The following is a 15,369-nucleotide window of genomic DNA, read 5'->3' on the forward strand; positions in this document are numbered from 1 at the left end:
TGTTTTCATTGTCATTTGTTTCTAGGTATTTTTTGATTTCCTCTTTGATGTCTTCAGTGATCACTTCGTTATTAAGTAGTGTTTTGTTTAGCCTCCATGTGTTTGTGTTTGTTACAGATTTTTTTCCTGTAATTGATATCTAGTCTCATAGCATTGTGGTTGGAAAAGATACTTGATATAATTTCAATTTTCTAAATTTAGCAAGGTTTGATTTGTGATCCAACATATGATCTATCCTGGAGAATGTTCCATGAACACTTGAGAAGAATGTGTATTCTGTTGTTTTTGGATGGAATTTCCTATAAATATCAAAGAAGCCCATCTTGTTTATTGTATCATTTAAAGCTTGTGTTTCCTTATTTATTTTCATTTTGGATGATCTGTCCATTGGTGAAAGTGGGGTGTTAAATTCCCCTCATATGATTGTGTTACTGTCAATTTCCCTTTTTATGGCTCTTAGTATTTGTCTTATGTATTGAGGTGCTCCTATGTTGGGTGCATAAATATTTACAGTTGTTATATCTTCTCCTTGGATTGATCCCTTGATCATTTTGTAGTGTCCTTCTTTGCCTCTTGTAATATTCTTTGTTTTATAGTCTATTTTTTCTGATATGAGAATTGCTACTCCAGCTTTCTTTTGATTTCCACTTGCATGGAATATCTTTTTCCATCCCTTCACTTTCAGTCTATATGTGTCCCTAGGTCTGAAGTGGGTCTGTTGTAGACAGCATATATATGGGTCTTGTTTTTGTATCCATTCAGCCAGTCTATGTCTTTTGGTTGGAGCATTTAATCCATTTATGTTTAAGGTAATTATTGATATGCATGTTCCTATTACCATTTTCTTAATTGTTTTGGGTTTGTTATTGTAGGTCTTGCCCTTCTCTTGTGTTTCCTGCCTAGAGAAATTCCTTTAGCGTTTGTTGTAAAGATGGTTTGGTGGTGCTGAATTCTGTTAGCTTTTGTTTGTTTGTTTGTTTTGCAGTACGCGGGCCTCTCACTGTTGTGGCCTCTCCCGTTGCGGAGCACAGGCTTTGGACGCACAGGCTCAGCGGCCATGGCTCATGGGCCCAGCCGCTCCACTGCATGTGGGGTCTTCCCGGACCGGGGAACAAATCCGTGTACCCCGCATCAGCAGGCGGACTCTCAAAACCTGTGCCACCAGGGAAGCCCTGAATTCTCTTAGCTTTTACTTGTCTGTAAAGCTTTTAATTTCTCCGTCAAATCTGAATGAGATCCTTGCTGGGTAGAGTAATCTTGGTTGTAGGTTTTTCTCTTTCATCATTTTAAACATGTCCTGCCACTTCCTTCTGGCTTACAGAGTTTCCGCTGAAAGATCAGCCATTAACCTTATGGGAATTCCCTTATGTGTTACTTGTTTTTCCCTTGGTGCTTTTAATATTTGTTCTTTGTATTTAATTTTTGATAATTTTATTAATATGTGTCTTGGCATGTGTCTCCTTGGATTTATCCTGTATGGGACTCTCTGTGCTTCCTGGACTTGATTAACTATTTCCTTTCCCATATTAGGGAAGTTTTCAACTATAATCTCTTCAAATATTTTCTCGGTCCCTTTCTTTCTCCCTTCTTCTTCTGGGACACCTATAATTCGAATGTTGGTGACTTAAATGTTGTCCCAGAGATCTCTGAAGTTGTCCTCAATTCTTTTCATTCTTTTTTCTTTGTTCTGCTCCGCAGTAGTTATTTCCACTATTTTATCTTTCAGATCATTTATCCATTCTTCTGCCACAGTTATTCTGCTACTGATCCCTTCTAGAGCATTTTTAGTTTCATTTATTGCATTTTTCATCTCTGTTTGTTTTCTCTTTAGCTCTTGTAGGCCCTTGTTAAACATTTCTTGTATTTTCTCCATTCTATTTCCAAGACTTTGGATCATCTTTACTATCATTATTCTGAATTCTTTTTCAGGTAGACTGCCTATTTCCTCTTCATTTGTCAGGTCTGGTGGGTTTTTACCTTGCTCCTTCATCTGGTGTGTGTTTCTCTGTATTCTCATTTTGCTTAACTTACTGTGTTTGGGGTCTCCTTTTCACAGGTGCATGTTTGTATTTTCTGTTGTTTTTGGTGTCTGTCCCTGGTGGCCAATGTTGATTCAGTGGGTTGTGTAGGCTTCCTTGAGGAGGGTACTATTGCCTGTGTTGTGGTGGATGACGCTGGATCTTGTCTTTCTGGTGGGCAGGTCCACATCTGGTGGTGTGTTTTGGGGTGTCTGTGGCCTTATTATGATTTTAGGTAGCCTCTCTGCTGATGGATGGGGTTGTGTTCGTTTCTTGCTAGTTGTTTGGCATAGGGTGTCTTGCACTGTAGCTTGCTGGTCGTTGAGTGGAGCTGGGTCTTGGCATTGAAATGGGGATCTCTAGGAGATTATCATCATTTGATATTACGTGGAGCTGGGAGGTCTCTTGTGGACCAGTGTCCTAAACTTGCCTCTCCCATCTCAGTGGCACAGCCCTGACACCTGGCTGGACCACCAAGAGCCTGTCCTTCACACGGCTCATAATAAAAGGGAGAAGAAAGAAAGAAAGAAAGAAAGAAAGAAAGAAAGAAAGAAAGAAAGAAAGAAAGAAAGAAAGAAAGAAGAAGATAAGATAAAATAAAGTAATTAAAATAAAAATTATTATTAAGAAAAAAAATTAAGTCATAAAACAAACAAACAGAAAAACGGACAGACAGAACCATAGGACAAATGGTAAAAGCAAAGCTATACAGACAAAGTGACACACAGAAGCATACTCATTCACACTCACAAAAAGAGAAAAAGGGAAAAAAAAAATATATATATATATATATCATTGATCCCAAAGTCCACCTCCTCAGTTTGGGATGATTCGTTGTCTATTAAGGTATTCCACAGATGCAGGGTACATCAAGTTGATTGTGGCGATTTAATCCATTGCTCCTGAGGCTGCTGGGAGAAATTTCCCTTTCTCCTCTTTGTTTGCACAGCTCCTGGTGTTCAGCTTTACCTTTGGACCCGCCTCTGCATGTAGGTCATCTGAGGTTGTCTGTTCTTTGCTGAGACCAGATGGTGTTAAAGGAGCAGCTGATTTTGGGGCTCTGGCTCACTTAGACTGGCGAGAGGGAGGGGTACTGATGTGGGGTGAGCCTGCAGTGGCAGAGACCAGCATGACGTTGCACCATCCTGAGGCGTGCCGTGTGTTCTCCCGGGGAAGTTGCCCCTGGATCATGGGAACCTGGCAGTGGCGGGATGCACAGGCTCCTAGGAGGGGAGGTATGGAGAGTGAGCTGTGCTTGCACACAGGCTTCTTGGTGGTGGCAGCAGCAGGCTTTCCGTCTCATGCCCATCTCTGGGGTCCATGCTGATAGCCACGGCTCACGCTCATCTCTGGAGCTCTTTAAGCGGCGCTCTTAGTCCCCTCTCCTTGGGCACCAGGTAACAAAGTGGCAAGAAAAAGTCTCTTGTATGTTCGGCAGCTCCAGACATTTTCCCGGACTCTCTCCTGGCTAGCCGTGGTGCACTAGCCCCCTTCAGGCTGTGTTCATGCAGCCAACTCCTGTCCTCTCCCTGCAATCTGACCCCCGAAGCCCGAGCCTCTGCTCCCAGCCCCTGCCTGCCCAGGCGGGTGAGCAGACTCTTGGCCTGGTGAGTGCTGGCCAGCACTGATCCTCTGTGCGGGAATCTCTCTGCTTTGCCCTCCGCACCCCTGTTGCTGGGCTCTCCCCCGTGGCCCCGAAGCTCTCCCGCCTCCACCACCAGCAGTCTCTGCCCATGAAGGGGCTTCTTGTGTGTGGAAACATTTCCTCCTTCACAGCTCCCTCCCACTGGTACAGGTCCCGTTCCTATTCTTTTGTGTCTGTTTTTTCTTTTGCCCTACACAGGTACGTGGGGAGTTTCTTGACTTTTGGGAGGTCTGAGGTCTTCTGCCAGCGTTCAGTGAGTATTCTGTAGGAGCTGTTCCACATGTAGATGTATTTCTGATGTATTTATGGGGAGGAAGGTAATCTCCGCATCTTACTCTTCCGCCATCTTGAATCTCCTCTCTGCAGACGTTTTTGTAAACACATGTTGAATTAAATTAGATCTGGGGATTTCAAAGTTGTATCTGCTATACAAATATCTCGTGGGGATATTTTAAATCCCTCATATCTAGAGAGGAATAGTTAAGTTCTATAGATTCCTCTACTGAGACTAAAGTTTCATGAGTTTTGTCATAAACATGTCATTAGTATGGACCTCATAGAATGGAAATTTCTTATGATAAAATTTTTAAGTGGCTCAGATAAAGACACAGAAAACTTTGTGCTTAAAGAACTTAATCATCAAAGAAAATGGGTTTGAAGCAGAGTTATAGTGTAAACAGGTTTGAAAATAGAGATGGAAGGCTAATTAGTCTATTTAAGGCTCAGCTGTAAGGCCTGCATTAACTACATGTTTGCTACTTATTCACTGGAAAAAATATGTAAGGCCTCTGCTAGAGAACTATGAGTTTGCATACCTGAAAAACATTCCTTAATAAGGCTTCATATCTTTTTAACATAGTCATTAATTCAGACTGTGGAAAATTCTTTTCAAAACAACTCATTTGTATTATTGTGACAGTATTTTATTTTATGCCTGTTGAGACATGATTATTCAAAGTTTTTATGGATATTCATAACAGTACAATGTTGATAGTAGCTTTTAAACTACTTTATTTAGAAAAAAGTCAAGACAAAAAGACTGAAAACCACTCTATTGATTTAAGATTCCATTCCAGTCATGGTACAGTCCGTTAAGTCATGAAAAGCTTCTCAGGGATTATATCTTTCTATATTTTGGGTTAATTGTAGCTAACTCATGGGAGAGTCACATTTTAGGTTAAGGACAGATTTTGGTCTGGTTGGTACAACTGCATTAAAAAGTCCAGAATCCTTTAAGTACCATGTTTATCACATTTCATGAAGACTTAGAGCTCAACCATTAAATGAGCGTTTAGATTTGAGGAGTCTTTTTGCAATTCTAAAAAGCCATACTTTATGATCCCCTTTACAATCCTGAAGACTAATTTGACATTTGAATTTGCTTTTAGAGAATGTTTTTGAAAAAAACCCCTCAAAAATCATGGTTAGGACTCAGACAAACTGGGATTTGTAACCTGACTCCTCTACTTACCAGCATTATTTCCTTGAGAATATTACTATTAAAATAAAATCTACCAACTTCAATTTCCTAACAGGAAATTAAAATGGGAGTGATTGCTCTTTCTGATCTGCTTTAGGAAGTGGTAGGAACAAAAGATAATGATTATTTGTAAAAGATAAATCAATAGTCGTTTAATGAGGGCCTGCATGATTCTTCTATTAGTAGAATAAAGTGCATCAATGCATGGGATTTTTTTTTTCTTTTCCGGTACGTGGGCTTCTCACTATTGTGGCCTCTTTCGTTGTGGAGCACAGGCTCTGGACACGCAGGCTCAGCGGCCATGGCTTACGGGCCTAGCTGCTCCACAACATGTGGGATCTTCCTGGACTAGGACACAAACCCATGTTCCCTGCATCAGCAGGCGGACTCTCAACCGCTGCCCCACAAGGAAAGCCTATGCATGGGATTTTTAATATCTATTTTGGTTGTTTACATGTTTTTTTTCTCAACTCCAAGGTTTCATCTGGTTTAAAAACTGTTGAATGGAAGAACAGTGATTTTGAATTTATTCCATATTATCATCTTCTTTTGTGTTCAGTTAGGGATGCGGAGATTAAGAGCAAAAGTTTAGAGTCAGCCAGAGATGCTTTCAACCTTACCATAGTCAGCTACTAGTTGTTCAACCTTGAAATTCTTGGCAACCTCTCTAAGCCCGAGGTTATTCACATTAAACCTAGGGACAGTAGATATACCTACTTCATAGGGCTGTTATCACTATGAAGTGATGCTGCAATGCACTTAGCATACTACATTACATACAATTACAATAGGTGTTTAATTAATACTAGCTATTATTTCCATATTATTACTAACGACAACTTAAACAAATGACACTTTGGTCCACTGCAGACACTCAAAAAGAATTTGTACAGTGAGGCACTCACTGCTACTCTGAAAAGACCCAAGCAGGAATCCATGGTAGATGGAGAAAAGCCACCAGGAAAGGCTGCCACCTGTCTGGGGCTGTGACAATGAACGGTCTCCAGGAGGAATCACGACTTGCCTTCCTTTGGGAGCTTCAGAGCCCTGTGAGAGATTTATGAGGTGAGCTCAGGGAGCTGTAGGGGATCCTCTCAGGGAATTTGAGCCTCACCAAACAAATAGACACATTGAAGAGAACAGAGTTCTTCGTGTCCAGGAATGAGGTCTGGTGCTGAGGAAACAACTACAGAGTGAAGCCTGGGATGTCTTTAGGGTGAACCAAGTAAACCTCAATCCTAATTCTTCTGAAGCTTCTAGAACCATGAGAGCATCAAATAGAATTCAAAGAGGAGTGTCACAGGTCAGCAATCCTAGGTCAAGTGAGACTTTTAGACTAGAACAAAAAAAAAAATGTGTGTGTGTGTGTGTGTGTCTGTGTGTGTGTGTCTGTGTGTAGGTATATTATATTTTTTTGCCAACGCCTTGTTCAAACATTTCTTCCTCCATGAGTTCCCAGTAGATTATTCTTATGCCTGATCCACAAATCCCTGTAGCCCTGATTGTCTATCGGCAATCTGACCCATCTCTAGGAGATCTCAGCAGAGTTGTTTTTAAATCTATACTCTTTACTCACCTAGATGGTAAATTCCCGGAGGACACCATCTACTATCTTTTCTTCGTGTGTCCCCTAACTGCAGCCAAGCCCAATTGAGCCCCAACACTTAGCAGGGTGATAGATCCTTAGTATGCACTCATTTCGGAAAATAGAAAAAGTGCTTCAAACAAGTAAACAAACCCCAAAAAGGAAATCTTGCAAAGTATGTGCTAAACCATTGATGGTGTTTTCTTCTCCTTGAAGGTAAAGCTAACTTGGAGAGTTGCGGGGGAAGGTGGCCCATCTGGTTCTGTGACATTTTTCTGGAAATACCATCAAAAAGAAAGTGAGAAATGTGCTAGAATTGAACAGTCATGATCTCCTCTCACATCCGAAAGGAAGATTGAGAGAGTAATGAGCATAAATCAAGGCTGGGCTTGTCCTGCCCGCATTGAGGTGAAACAGGTTTTTCTTTAAAAAACATCTGCCATAAGGGGATTTAAATCGGGTACTCCTGCTTTTAGAAAATCTCTATTTCCTTACAGGATGTCGGCTTTGATCACTAATCCCTTGAAAATATCTTCAAGAGCTACTCCAATTGGCAGAAGTATCCAAGAGTGGGCGTGGGCAGGTGTCAGGAAAGAAGTGGGGGAGAAAAAAATCCTCTTTTCCAAGCTGATGCATTATTTTAAAATAAAAAGACAACTCCTAGAGGCTCTTGGGTCTAATGATCCCCTCTGTGATTTTCCCAACAGTGCGGTTCAGGGACACCTTCAGAAAATGTTCTTTTGCAGGTCAGCACTTCCCACCTGCCCTCTCCCTGGCCAATGGCATTAAAGTTCATTGGTCAATACTGAATTTTATTTGCTGCATCCCAGCTTAGAGAGGGAAGCACATCGTGTTGCATTTTCCTTGCCTCTCAAACTGGAGTTCCTGCTTCTCCCCAGCTTTGTATTGTCAGCAAAACGTAATGTGTTTACAATTGGTCTCTTGATCAGAGGTAATTACCTGCAGGAGAAATAGCAAGGCTGAGAACCTAACAAGAGAAGCCTTGTGTCGTCACGTGGTGGGCCGCTGTCCTGAAAGTGTATCAGACTTGTCAAATTGGTTCAAATTAAATTGACACGCTGTTCTTCCAGGCATCACGGTGTTATTACACATTTTGGAGCCCTTTTGGGCAGTAAATGCCTTCAGAGTTAAAAAGGAATGTGTAAAGGACACTCAAAGGAGACAGCGACATGAACAGCGAGGGTCTCCGGAAGGACCCGTTAAAACAGGCTCCGAGGAGGTGAAGGCGATGTTAGGACAAAAGCTCAGTTTGGGTCTTCTCTCAGAAATTTCCAGTTCCATGCCACTGTGACAGGGGTGTCCCCAGGCCTTAGCCATGAGGCCTTGGAGCCATTTTTTTTGTGCCTCAGCTCCATTTACTTATTTATTGTAACATTTATGAGCTCCATCCAAGGACACTGCTGAGTCTCACAGCATCAGCTCCAGCCTGAAGGGAGACAGGGGCATTCTAATCTCAACATTTCCCTGATGAGCCTGGTGACCTTGGACAAGTCATTTAATCCCAACACACTGGGCTGCCATTTATATGTGAGCAGGGGAGTGAATAAGGCCTGGATCACCTCAACAGGGTGTCAGGAGGAATAACTAATTAATGATTATAAAGCACTTTGAAAACAGAAAGTGCTGTACAAAATGCTTAATATTAATAATAAAATGCATTCACTGCAAGCCTCTAGGTGTGTGTACAGAAATAATGACAACAATTAAAGTAACACACTAACGAAACTCATTAACCCCCAAAATTCCTTCTGCCTGTACTTGGCTGTTGTAGCTTTCCCAAGTCTGCCAGGTGGTGCCAGGAGGAAGGCGGCCATGGAGGGCATGGCATTGGGCTCTCCTGCACTTTCTGGGCAGGTTAGCAAGTCACCTGTTCTGAGAGCCAACAGCCTTGAAGCCCCATCTCCATTCCGCCTTTCCTGCCCATTTCTCCTGCGTGGATCATTTTCTTCTCTCCATGCTCTAGACCCCACTGCCTATACCGTTCTGTACCCTAGATGGTACTTCTCTCTTCTGTGTGCTTTTTCCATGTGTATGTGACTTTTCTCTACCTAGTCTGTAAGCTGCTTGAAGGCAGGGTTTCCCTCGTATTACTACCTTGTAATTACTAAAGGAGGACAATACGAAGAGTGTGCCCATATGTGGTCCACCAACAAATGGGAAGACGCTTTGCCCTCCCAAGTGATTGATTAGATGAAGGCGGTAGGGTGTTGTTTGAAATCAGCCACACACACTGGTTATCTTGCACCTGGCAAGCTGGTAATTATGGCTAAGAAGCTCCTGAGGCCTGGCGTGGAGGAAAAGCTATGACCTTTGGGGAAGGAATGAAAGAGGGAAGAAAGGGCTTTGCCTCAGCTGTTCAGAAAACCTTCAGCTTTGAAATGGGGGAATAATGAAAGCCAAGATTGAGAAAGTATCTTCAGGAAAAGAGGGAAGGAATGAATACGATATGCCTTGAGCAAGCAGAAGACAAAGGGTCACCTTGAAGTGGGTAACAGTTAATGTGGGACGGAGGGTGGGAGGAACACATATGGCCAGGGACCTCAGCGTTTTGAGGGAGGACAGTGAGGACTGTGTGAAGACAGGCTGGGCATCTTGTAAAACAATTTATCTTTCTTTCTTCTCTTTGTAAGAACGAATAGCTAATGTGCACAAATAGTCTCTCTTTAACTCCTTTCTCTTTCTCTTTAATAAGCTGCCATTTTAGGTATTATTTCTTTTTAACATTTAAATTTCATACCTTACCTTGTCCAGAATGCTGGCTCATGTCAGAATTTTTGTGCTGCAATAGCATCTTTTATAGAATATAAAAGGGGTACGGAAACCACATTCCTGAGGCGTTGTGAGTCAAAATTTAATCTAATTCCACCTTGAGTACAATATTATAATAAAAGGTTGTGATATGGACCACTAGACTGACAATCCAAATAGTTTTTATAAAGATTACCACATACACTGTAAGAAATGTACTCCAAATTATAAATAAAAGTATAGTTTTACCAAATGTTATGTAAAGCAACTAAGCAAAAGACAACCAATAAACCCACATGATTTTCAATTTGATTGTTTAGAAGAAATTCCCTGGAGAGGAATTTCTTGGTCAGTAAGGAGGGGATCATGTCCTGGAAGAAATAGCCGAGGAAATCCTGGGCAGGGATAGGGACAGGGGACTCTTAGGTTGAGGGTTGGGAAGGAAGAATTTGCTGTGAAAAGCCTGGAGCTAGGGAGGGTACAGCACCTCTGAGCACAAAAGTCTGCTTGTGGTGGAGAGGAGGGAGGAAGCAAAGAGGAAGGAGGAGGGGAGAGGAAGAAGCTAATCACACACATGCACAATGCTGAATGACCCTGGAGTGAGTATGGAGAGAAAGATGCGGTAAGAATCCAAAGGAGGGGGTGAAGAGCGGGGAGAGCAGGGTCTGGAGATCTATCCTGGCAGAGGAGGCTTTGAAGAATATTCTTTGATTTTTGGCAGCTACTCCATGGAGGAGTCCCCCCTGTGGAGAGCTGGAGTGATTGTGGACAAGCCGTTTGGGAGATTACAGGTCTGGAGATGACTTGGGGGAAAAATAATCCTAAAATTACAAGAAAAAAAAGCCAAGAAATGATATTGAGGGAGCACAAACCTCTATTTCACGGCCAAATCAAAAACTCCCTGACTAGGAAGTTGATATTCTGCTTCAGAGACTCCTTCCTGAAAGGCGGGCTTGGCTTCCAGGGGAGTTGGCAGAAGGGGAGGTGGCATCAGTGTCCATTCTAGGATTCAATTGTACCACCAACTTGTGGTGTGTCCTTGAACAAGTCATTTCACATCTGTCAGCCTAGTTTTCATCTGTAAAGCAAAGCATTGTGGTTAGACAATCTGTAAAGTCCATTCCACCTTTGATATCTGATGAACTCCATGATATTGAGTGTGCAAAGATTATTTTACACACTTACTCAGTGGCTAAGAAGCTGACTTAGGTGGCATTTCCATTTCTTTGAAGCTGGTATGAGTTTACTAAAGCAGATAACATTTTTTTTTTCTTTTTGGCTGCATCATGTGGCTTGCAGGATCTTAGTTCCCCAACCAGTGATTGAACCCATGCCTCCTTCAGTGGAAGCGCATAGTCCTAACCACTGGACCTCCAGGGAATTCCCTAAAGGTAACTCTAGAGTTTCATCCCATGATATAGAGTGGTCATCAGCCAAAATCCATTCAATAGCTTCTGTATGTCCAGCCTTTTGATAACTTCTGAAAGGACAGCTTGTCCCTGCCCTTGAGGAGCTTGCAGTTCAATCAAGGAGTCACATAAGCATATGGAAAATGATAAAATATAAAAGATGTCACTAAGCCCTTATATCTTAAGTCTTAGAGCTCTAGACCAAGAGTGCTTTGTTAGTGGAGCTCGAGCATTCTGTGGGCTGAATGGCCAGAGGCAAAGGAGAGGACTGAGCTGGGTCTTGAATAGCAAATACTCTGTTCATCCACATCATCTGTCCCTTCCTGTGTCTTGATTCCTGATGGGTGATAGCTGAACAATCACACACACATACCCGTCCACCACCCCCCCCCACACACACACCCAAGGAGTAGGTGCAAAGCTCTGACACAGCAAGGCCCTTAATGAACATCTGTTGACTATGTTGAGACAATAGAGATGAGCGACATAAGGTGCTCAAATCCAGAAACCACCATGTCGAGGGGTTACATGCTGGGAAAACTTATCTGAGATTAAGCATTCACAAGGCGGTAGATCAACCACTAAACCTGAGGTCAAGAGTCTTGGATCCAAATCCTCATTCTGTCATTCACTAGAACTCTGAATTTGGAAAACTCTCTGATGCTATTTGACTTTGGTGTTAGGCCCAAGAATTTTTCACTATATTTTAGTATGATTACAGATAGCAAAATTGGAGGTTGACTAGGAAAGTTGGGGACTAGTATGAAGATCCTGGGTATGTGGGGATAATTGGCAGAGGTCAAAGGTGGCTTAAACAAGGTGGCTGCTTAGCATTGGGCATAGAGATTATTGGCTTACTCTCCAATCTGGACTAGAGTTGGCCTTTCTGAAATGTTCTTCCCACTCTGAAGAAAATCTAGAGTTTCTTCATTTTTGTATACTCTACTATTTCAGCAAACACATTTCATCAGCAACTGTAATTACACTGCACATAAGAGCTAGGCATAACACTGACCATATAATTTATGGCCCAAACCAGGAAACTATTGAGAGTAAAAGAGGAGCTACTAACAATGATAAAGGATAACAGCTGAAAATCAAGCTTGTCCAGGGGAAACGGAAGGTATAATAGCCCCATTATAAATGGTATAAGTTACCATTTTCCTCAACACATCATACGTTTTTCTATTTTCCAAATTAGGAAGCTTCATCATGCACCTTCATCAGACACTGAAGATTTTGTTTAAGCAAACAAACAAACAAAAAATCCCTATCTCTTAGGAAACAAAGAATCCCTAGGAAACAAAGAATTCTAAATGTCAGGAAATTGAAGCTCAAAAAGTTATTTTGAAAAAGGGCAATACAGGATGAATGTATGTATGCATATATATATGCAAAAAGGAGCGATTGTGCATGCGCACACATGCCTTTTTCAATCTAAAATTTGAAATCACCTGGTCCTGAATTATGGCTTTATGTGTGTGTATGGGTATGTTTGTGTGTGTGTGTGTGTGTGTGTGTGTGTGTGTGTGTGTACTCACATGTAATAAACATGTGAGTTGCTATCAATCCCTAAAGAAATGTGATTCTTGGATGACAGAGAGAAAGGGAGAAAGGAAAACTCTCTAGAGGTGGGGTGAGGAGAGTTGGGGATGCATACGTAATTTAAAATTATAACCCAACAAATGCAAAACAGGAAGAGAACAGCATTTTAAAGAGTCTGGCAGATAGCATCAGCTCATTAGTGGTTCCATTAGAGTGTACTTTGGTTTGCTTGCTCTCCTAGCACCAAAAGGTGATATATGTGTATGTGGGTATGGAGGAAGTAAATTAAATAAACATAGCTCAAGTTATTTTAGGTTATTTTGAGCATTAACTCCCATCCTTGAAGGTAAAAGTGAGAATTATGAAATGTTTCAGTCTTTGAAATTAGCCACTGCACTTCAAATGTAATGGGATTCCCAGGGCATCCCTTGAATAAGTGCGAAACACGGAAGGGTCAGAATGAAAAGAAATGGAGCTCTTTCCACCAGTTGGATGGAACGACAAGAGAATCTATGATGCTGGCACAGCACGGCTGTCAAAGACCAGAGAACTTTGTTTCCATTTGGAAATGATTAAGGTCTTATTTCTTCTATCTTGGATAAGAAAGACTTGAAACACATCAGTTTGATGTAACCAGAATTGAATGACAACTCTATGCATGTAGTTAGCAAAGTTCATTGAGAAGGAGAGAAGAGCACTGAATTTCAGGAAAGTTGAACCATAAGAAATGAGTACCTTGATGGAATTTGATAGCTCTTAATGGGAAATTGTACTGAACTGGCAAAAAAAAAAAAAAAAAAAAGCAATGAGATTTGGTGAAAAGGATCAAACTCAAATTTAGTTTTTTAAAAACCTTAGAATTAATCTTGCCCATTTAATTCAGGTAATAGTAGAAATTATTTTACATAATAAGGGGGGGACAATGTCAGAAATAGCAGGGTGGAATTTCAGAAGTAGAATTAGAAGAGGGCAACAGGGGGAAGCTAATTTGCTTTTCTGCTCCAAAATATTTCCCACAGTCATATCTTGGGGTCTATTTGATTCTTTTCCAGTAAAGGTAGAGCAGGATTTTCTGAGGGGGATTTCTGGATGGAGTTTGAATTGTAACCACTGAATTGAGTAATCAGAAGGCCAAATGAGCCATGCCATCTGAGAGTCAAATGTGTATGGGCTGGAAAATAGAAAGAGAAAGGCCCTGGACCCTACCTGGAGAGACCAGCTGGGGTCATGGACACTCACAAGATTGGCAGGTCAGCCAAGGAGAAGAGAGCCATTGTACAAGGGGTCCAGGATTACTCTCTTTGGCAAGGGCATTGGGGCACAGGGGAATAGATGCCTCTGAGTAATTATGGCCTGAGTCCTACATCTTTACTGACTGCACATATGGCATTTGACAATGGCAGTCAAGCAGTAGCTCTTGGGCCCTGTGGCCAGTTCTATTCCCCATGTCCCAGCAGCTTTAATTCTCTTTTTCAACTTAATATCTTTAAGTAGGGCATTCATTCCCCAGCTTGTAGTGACTACAACCACCCGTATTGTCTGATATTGACCATGCTTCCTCCATTTACATGAACTATCTCTCTCTTGACTCCTGTTTGGCCAAGTGCAGAAAGGCCTCACTGCTTTGCTCTTTGGAATGCTCTGAGAACTCTTCTCCCTACTTTACCCAGGATAATTTTCTGAGAAGCAAGAAGGGCAAAGGACCTGAGTAATTCACTGAAGGTGCATATGGTATTCATTCTGCAGAGAACAAATATGGAACAGGAGAAAAAGTGACAGTCACACCATTTGCATTTGGTATGTAAATTCAAGATACATATTGATTTACATGTATAATTTAGTAACCAAAAAAAAAAGAAAAAAAAAAAAAGCCCAGATAGCTAAGTAAACATGAATACCCACCCCAAGCTAAAGGCTGGGCTCATGGTGCTGTTTGTAAATGGCACTGTGTGGTAGCACATCTTGGCATACAAATGTGTACAAACTTAAAACTGTTGCTAGGTTAAACAACACCTTTCCCAGGAAACACGTTGATACAGCAGCCTGTGCTTTATGCACTAGTCTCCAAGGCAGAAGCCCTTCTCCTCATCTCATAGCTGGGGCAGGATGCATGATGCACCCCTGTTCTTTCCTTGAAGTCTACCTTCAAGCTGATATAGCCTAACCTTTTAAACACCTCTTTCCTTTTGTTGTTTCCTTGCATGAAGAACTTGAACATATATTTCCCCATAACCATCAGGGACAGACACAAATGCCTTAACTGTCTACATCTTTATCCAAACTTATTTCCTTTTCTCACCAAGTTTCCCCTTATCTCCAGCCCCTGAAACAGACCCTCCAGAGAGAATTCCTCACTGTTCCAAGACACCTAAATATTCCCACCGCCATGTTTCTGATAATCCAGCATCATCCAAGAGAATGTCCTTTCCCTCATCCATCTGAATCTCATTCATTTGTCAAGCTCTACTTGGACTTGGTCGCCTCTGTGAAGGCCACAAGCTGTGCTCTCAATCTCGGTCGTACACAGTTGTATGAGACACTCTAACCATTTTCTAAGTGTCACTCTTGGTTTTTCAACCAAAGAGAATATTCCTGAGGGAAAGGACTCCATCCCCTTCCCTACAACATACTCCATTTGGTGCAGAGGTAGAAACATTGATGATGTTAACACATAGTGATGAACTCACTTAAAAAAAGAAATATTTCCCCAATTTTCACTCCTTGTTTACTCTATCATTATTTACAGCCTGTGATAGAAAACCTTAATCAGTAACCATAGTTTTAATGTAGGTTAGCAGGGGAAAGTAAAGGGTGCAAGAAGTGTATGGAGGGTTGGATTCAGGACTTTCCTTTTTTTTTTTTTTTTTTTGCTGTACGCGGGCCTCTCACTGCTGTGGCCTCTCCCGTTGGGGAGCACA

The sequence above is a fragment of the Physeter macrocephalus genome, chromosome 19 (assembly GCF_002837175.3).
Source record: "Physeter macrocephalus isolate SW-GA chromosome 19, ASM283717v5, whole genome shotgun sequence".
Taxonomy (NCBI): domain Eukaryota; kingdom Metazoa; phylum Chordata; class Mammalia; order Artiodactyla; family Physeteridae; genus Physeter; species Physeter macrocephalus.